The sequence below is a fragment of the Montipora capricornis genome, chromosome 14 (assembly GCF_036669925.1).
Source record: "Montipora capricornis isolate CH-2021 chromosome 14, ASM3666992v2, whole genome shotgun sequence".
NCBI classification, from domain to species: domain Eukaryota; kingdom Metazoa; phylum Cnidaria; class Anthozoa; order Scleractinia; family Acroporidae; genus Montipora; species Montipora capricornis.
In genome coordinates this window covers 31,891,621-31,899,120 of record NC_090896.1, presented here as the reverse complement: position 1 = coordinate 31,899,120, position 7,500 = coordinate 31,891,621, and the positions used below count along the sequence as shown (strand labels likewise).

The 7,500-nt window shown below is 41.7% G+C and overlaps 1 protein-coding gene and 1 long non-coding RNA gene across 3 annotated transcripts in view; one reads left to right on the top strand and one right to left on the bottom strand.

The window, feature by feature from the left end:
• The window catches only part of LOC138032877 (uncharacterized), a 25,131-nt gene extending 22,956 nt beyond the window's left edge, over positions 1–2,175 (top strand). Inside the window, exon 3 of the long non-coding RNA XR_011128504.1 lies at positions 1,941–2,175. This is a non-coding gene — a long non-coding RNA (uncharacterized lncRNA). The remainder of the gene's footprint in view (positions 1–1,940) is intronic.
• Positions 1–7,500, bottom strand: part of LOC138032876 (acyl-CoA desaturase-like) — a 22,012-nt gene that overhangs the window by 12,307 nt on the left and 2,205 nt on the right. The window contains exon 2 of one of the 2 annotated variants that reach the window (XM_068880584.1): positions 1,829–2,034. The gene's annotated coding sequence lies outside the window, so the exon portion shown is untranslated. Of the gene's footprint in view, positions 1–1,828; positions 2,035–7,500 lie in introns of those variants that run through there. The other variant, XM_068880583.1, reaches the window with a different exon arrangement.

Sequence of the window (7,500 nt, the reverse complement as noted above, 5' to 3'; positions counted from 1 at the left end):
GTTTTCTCGTCTGCAACTTGGGGATTCTACGGAATCTTTACTCGATATTTATCACTATAACATGACAAAATGTATTACATTTTCTGTAATGCTAATAATTAACGTTTATTTGACTGAAATCTCACACAAGTACGCATTACGGATCTATTTTTTATTTAAGTTTGAGCCTTCCGGGCCACTATACTATATCACACAACGTCGGTTTTGAAAACTTCGTTTGGAAGTTGTGTGAAGCGTTGCGTAAAGTAGTCCCCACCCTTACTTCTCGCGAATATTGCAACAATTTCGCCTCGAACCCCCAAAAAAGTGCACATTCCATAATGATCAAGCTTGCTTATTATCCCCACAATTAACGACTGTGACATGTGTGAAAAAGATATGTTGTTACACTAGGTATTTTCGCTCGCAATTATGTTGAGACACAGGTTGCACGGAAATTGTATAGCACGACATTTACTGAGACAGACAATCCTCGTAATTTTTTGTCAATTATACACTTGACTCTGAAAATGACCTCTGTTTAGGCTCGCGAAACGTCAGTCACCAGCAGTCCTTCTCATAACATACACACTTGTTATTTACATTGGCAGATTACCAAAAATTCCATCATGACTGCTTCCTAGCTTTTTGTTACCCAAATTGCTAATGTCGAGTCGATAATATTCTTGTACCAATTGTTTTCGTTTTGAGATTAATCAGTTTAGTTCAGAAAAACAACCTCGGTCATCATCAAGAACAGTCCTTCTTAGGACTTCACTCATTCTACCAAGAAAACACTTCTGTTTACATTATTGGATTACTAAGCTTTCTATCTTAAATATTTTCTACATTTTTCTTTAACCAAAATTGCCGATATTTTTATTTCAGTACACGTCTTAGCATTTGGATTCTCAGTGAATTCTATCGGTAGTTGTTTGAATGCTGTCGCGGCCGCAGTAATTCGTGACATGGTCTCATGCATTGAAAGATTATAATCTAAGTCGGCCACAGATGCTGAATTTGGAGCTTACGCGAGTTCGACTACGTCGGCATCGAAAACGTCATTTAAAATATAATTTCACTTTGTTTTGAATATTTCACCATTATTCCAAGTCCGTCGGCAAGGAAATAGCGTATCAATATTCTCGGCATGTAATTGGCATGAACGGTGTCGTTGTTTGGAGAGGAAATTGGAAATCTATCGTCAGTGCTTCATGCTCCACGTTTTTTCAGATTTTTTCAGTTCTTGAGATGCTAAGACAAGTAGGCAAAGAAATGTGCAAAGTTGTAAAACGCACACACGGCGTTGAAAACCATTGGTTTTGTTCATGATGCACCCTACTGAGTTACCCTTGTCCTAGAGGACTTGAAAGTCTTGGAAAAACGTCTTTTCCCAACTTCGTACCAGACGAATGATCCGTCTCTATTTTAAAATTAATCGGGGCAATTCGGGGCAAAGTTGTTGAAAAAGCTGATTAACACTAATCCGGCGTGGGTTAAATACCTACCAAGGGCTGAATTTTGCCCGTCAGAAAAGCCTTAACATTGTATTTTTATGCTAAAGGAAAGAAAAAGTCAAAGTCAACATTGCAGACTAATAATCTTGTATCCTAACCGTTTTTTTTTAATCAGAAAATAAACGGCAATATAAGTTCTCAGTAATCTACATTAGCTTAATCGGGATTTGAGACGAATTTAACAGACGCAGAAAAAATGTTTGACGGATAATGCGTCTTAGATAGTTCGTCCCGTCTCTACACTACATGAATAACTTGAGAGATGCATCATTCGTCTGGACCGATTATGCGTCTCTAGTATAGAAAGACCAATTAGAAAGACTCTAACAAACCTTTCAGAAAAACAGCGCCGAAACTCTAACGTCGTTTCCTTGTCCTCTGACGCAGGTAACTGTGTATTAACTGAAGGTATCTGGTTATAAATTTCTTCTTTTTTTTTTGCAGACTCATGATACGTGCCTTGCACGGTTATTTCACGTGGATATTTGCAAGTGTGTGTCGAGGAAGGTCATCGATCTGAACTTTCGCTTGACAGAATCTGAGGATGACAACAACAGAATTCCTCTTGAGAGTAAACATTTTAAGGAGGCTCGAAAGGGTTTTTAGCTGCGTGAGCGCGTGTAACCTACACACACCATAACTAAAAAACAAGCGTCAGCTGAATGAATCAAATTTCTATCAAAAGTAGCGCGCGCAACACACAGGAAGTAAAAATACCTCGTAAAATCGCGCGAACCGGAAATAAAACCTGAGGGAAAAAATTGTCTCTCGAAATTTTGCTCAGGATCCATCTTGATTTTTTGCACGCACGTATCATTCAAGTTGGCATTTCAAGTAAAGAAGTTTAGGGAAAGTTATCTAGTACTGAGGAGCTTGGCAAGGCTATCGACTCACTAGCCAGTGGCAAAGCCCCAGGAAACGATGGCATCCCCCCTGAGGTCATCAAAGCAGGCAAACAGACCACCCTCCTCGAGCACCTCCATGAACTCTTACTTTAGTGCTGGGAGTAAGGAGGTGTGCCACAGGAAAGGCTCGATGCCAACATCATCACCATATACAAGAACAAAGGCGATCGCAGCGATTGTAACAACTATCGCGGCATATCCCTCCTCAGCACTGTTGGGAAGACCTTCGCCCGTGTTGTACTGAACAGACTGCAGCTGCTTGCCGAGCGAGTGTACCCAGAGGCGCAGTGCGGGTTCCGAGCTGAGCGATCAATGATCGACATGATATTCTCTCTGAGGCAGCTGCAAGGGAAGTGCCGCGAGCAGGGACGCTCCTTGTACATCGCCTTCATAGACCTGACCAAGGCTTTCGACTTAGTCAGCAGGGCAGGGTGGTTCACACTCCTGCAGAGAATCGGATGTCCCCCCAAGGTCCTGAGGATGATCACGTCCTTCCATGAGGATATGAAGGGCACTGTCCAATACGACGGCTCGTCCTCGGACCCCCTCTCTATCAAGAGCGGTGTTAAACAGGACTGTGTCCTCGCCCCAACACTTTTCGGCATCCTGTTCTCCCTGCTGCTGCGCTACGCCTTCAGCCAATCGGAAGAGGGCGTGTACCTCAACACCAGAAACGATGGCAGCCTGTTCAACCTCGCGCGCCTCCGTGCAAAGACTAAAGTGCGGAAAGTTTTCATACGTGAGTTGCTATTCGCTGATGATGTTGCCGTGACAGCACACACCGAGGCTGCCCTCCAAGAACTCATCAGCTGTTTTGCCCAGGCCTGCACTGAGTTTGGCCTGATGATCAGCATAAAAAAGACAAACATCCTGGCCCAAGACGTCAGCTCGGTCCCGTCCATCTCCATTGGCGACTGCGCACTTGTCGCGGTGGAAGATCTCACTTATCTCGGCTCCATCATCTCCAGCAGCCTCTGCCTGGACTCCGAGCTGAACTCCAGGATCGGCAAGGCATCAGCAGCAATGGCCCGTCTGTCAAAGAGAGTGTGGGAGAACCCCATGCTAACCATCAAGACAAAGACACAAGTGCATCAAGCCTGTGTGTTGAGTACAATGTTGTATGGGAGTAAGAGCTGGACTCTATACGCCCGACAAGGACGCAGATTGAACACCTTCCACCAACGCTGCCTTAGACGGATCCTTGGCATCTCATGGCAGGATCATGTCCCCAACAAAGATGTTTTGGAGAAGGCAGGAACTCTCAGCATGTTCGCCCTGCTCACCAAGAGACGCTTGCGCTGGCTAGGCCATGTCACCCGCATGAAAGATGGCAGACTCCCCAAGGACATTCTGTATGGTGAGCTTGCCACTGGCTCCAGACCAACGGGTAGGCCAGCACTCCGCTCAAGGCGGGTGGCATTGCTCCAGCAGGACTTGAAGCGCTGGCATCAGACCGCAGCAAATGGCAATCCACCACCAGGTCGGCCATCAAGACAGCTGAGCGGAAGCGTGAAGAGCAGTGGGAGAAAAGGCGAGCACGCAAACGCCAGAGAACGGAGCCAGCACCCTCGGACGACAACGTCTTCACCTGCACCAACTGTAGAAGGATCTGCCGTTCCAGGATCGGGCTCTACAGCCTTAGCCGGCGCTGCAGCTCCACCACGGACTGACCCTCAACAGGCGCAATCTCCATAGTCTCCCGAGACTGACGGATGCCTACTACTACTATGCTGATTTGCATTACTCGTTTGTTCATATTCGTGGAAACGTGGGTGAACTGATTGCTTGATTGGGACCGCTGAGATGGACTTGTGTTGGACCCCCTGATGGTATAGCGCAGTCTGGAACAAGAACACACACCATCCGAACGTTGTTAATCAAGGATACAGGGCTGATGGGTGAAACTGGAGGTTGTTGTGAGCTGGAACAAACACTCAAGCGTTTTTGAGAGATAGAGAGTTATGGGACGGAAGTGAGCGATAGAATTGTGTGTGCTGAAGAGGAAAGATTGGCGTTGGAAGCAGTAAGCAGTTCTGTTCATTACAATGACGGGAGGTACAGTGTTGCAGTACTTTGGAAAGGAGGGAGGCCTTCTTCTTCTGAACAATCGACAAGTAGCAGAATCTCGCCTTCACAGCACTGAGATGAACCTGACGAAAAAAGGATTTGTCCAGAAGGAGTATCAGAAGGTTACTGAAGCACCACCCCTTGAAGTTTGGTACTTGCTGCTTTTCCCGATTGTTAAACTGAGCAAGTCCACCACGAAAGTAAGGATTGTATTTGACTGTTCTGCAAAACGTGATGGCACATCCCTGTTACAGGTAAATTTGAAATTCAGGTAGAAATCATTTCAACCTAGGTAAATTTAATTTTAAACTATGTTGAAATTGAAAGTAGGAAACATCAACAAAAAGTCCATCAATTGTTAGTACGTACGTGTATATTGGTAACTAAATCGGTGCTGGAAGTAAGGGATGTGGTTAGCGTACGTTTTTCATGAGGTAGTCTGTAAAAACGCCTTTGGTTGTTATTAAGTCTAAGCACTGATTTTAAATGGTTAGCATTAAAGTTGGGGTTAGGCATACTGTGCATGATAACCAAATCTGCTTTTTTAATCTCAGAGCAGCAGAAAAACAAAATCTTGTTTAATAAGAATGAACTTCACGTGACTTTGTTTTATTTTTATTTGTCTGGTTTTTGGAAGGAAAAAGACATCCAAAAATTGACCTTCTATAGCGTAGCTTATTGAATGATGTACCGTTACTTGCACAAATATAGTTCAGCAGAAAATCCCTTTGCGATTATAAGTACTTGAACAATCAAATTCAAAGTTTTTTTTTCTGGTAGTTCACAAAGTTTATAACCTTTATTAAACAGTAACTACTGGTTTGCAGTTGAACAATGACAAGTCATTTCCTTCTTTTTGCACCTCTTGTAAATGTGTCACTGGTGAAGTGCTTTTTTGCACGTGGCAGTGAGACGTATTGTTTTAGTGGTGTCTAATGACACATTCATGCCTTCTGTAATTTGGGGTCTGTTTGGTGCAATCCAAGTGTCACAAATTCCAAATTTGGTTACAACTTTCATAAATCCATGTTGTTTTTCAATTACTTTACCAAGAAGTGTGTTTGGGTGCAATGGACGTTAATTTTTATTTTGACAAAGTTGTTGACTTGGAATGAAATAGTATTGGGTTTGCTTGTTGTCATTTTGTTGTTGTATTTCCTTTGTGTGTTTTTTGCTTTTTCCTGTTGAGATGTCCTTATCTCCTTGGTTGACTTAGTAAATCGAAATAACAAGCACGGTTAGGTGCAGGGTCTGCATCCATATCTGCACATTCTTCTTCTTCTTCCAGAATATTCAGCCTCCTTCGCAACTGAAGATTTAGCTCCTTTTGGATTCACCACTTGTTGCTTCCGAATATATTCCACAACTGGTACAAAGGTTTTCGAGTAGGTGGAAGAGGAACGATCCATGTCTAACTAAAGAAAAGTACGCCTGATCACAGGTTATTGCCATCCACAAATTCGTCAGTTATTGTTACCTAAGAAATGGCTCGCTTTCAAAACTAATAAAGGCTAAAAATTCGACTTTCAGCTAAATTTATCAAATTCTTTTACCTTTTGAAGTCAATTTGTGAATAAAATGTTTCTGTGAACGACCTCGTTTATGTTTATGAAACAAAATGTTAACGATGGCGTCAGAACAGATAACCTTACACACAACACAGAGGACACCGATATAAATAGTACTGAATGAAGGAAACCAAATTAAACATTTTAACCGAAATGAAAGGCATTTTCTTTTACAGGCTTCAGAGAAATTGTTTTGGAGCTCCTAAGGGGACGATCGGCATGCAACTGAGGAAGCCTGATCCTGTTTTCTTCGCGTGTTTACCCATATGTTTTGTCATTAATTTCTTGGATTTCACATGACGTCACGGCCGCCACGTTGGTGTCCCCAAACAATGAAATGGCGGCCATGTTGGTGTCCCGATCCAATCCTCCGGGAATTGAAAGCTATTATTATGCTAACATCTTCTTTTGTTTTCGTTGAAAAAGATGGCTGTTGATCACGTGAGTGAAACCCAAGAATTGTCAGAAATCGCGTTTAATATTACGGTGGCCCACAAAGGCAAAACACAACTCAATGTTGAGCTGGATACTCAACAATCTTTTGTGATACAAACAATTTTTCACGGTACACAACAATCTTTCGTGATACAAAACAATTATTCACGGATCGCAACAATCTTTCGTGATACAAAATAGTTACGTACAGTGTACGTAGAACAGAACAGCGTTTCACGATCTGAAAACACAACAAGCATTTGGGAGACTCGTAACAAGCACGGGCAACTTCATATCACGTAATCATACAACCTCGTGCTAGTAAGTACTTCGTGTAGGATTGCGTATATTGTCCCGACTTAATAAGTGTTACCACCGTTTATTTAAGATGTGTAACAGACTACGCATGTTGTCGTTACTATATTTAACTGTACTGCCCCAGTAAATCTACTTTAATCCCGTAATTTCTGTAACCCTCCAATGGTTTATAAGATAAGATAAGATAAGATAAGATAAGATAAAATAAGATAAGATAAGATAAGATAAGATAAGATAAGATAAGATAAGATAAGATAAGATAAGATAAGATAAGATAAGATGAGTCTTTATTGGTAAATTAAACTAAACACTTGCCAACAAACGTGCACGTTTACAATACAGTAGAAAGATAAATCATCTCAAAAAAATATATATATTACTTTCCTTACAAACATTAAACTAGATAAAGTTAAAAAGATATCTATTCATAAAACAGCGCTTAAAGCGCTCTGTGGAAATACGCGGTAATATATAATCATGACCACGTTGACGTAAAGACTGATATGTACGTTTGCTCGGTAGAAGATCTGTTAAACAATGTGAATCTATTTGCGTGATTTTTTTGAATGAATGAATGAGTGAACTTTATTTAAGTGTCAGAGTTACTGTATTTAGCTAAATGTAAGCTAATTGTGGACACTAAAAGAACATTCCAAATATAAAATATAAATTAAAATAGGAACACCTCGAGTGTTAAAAGCTAATTTAAAA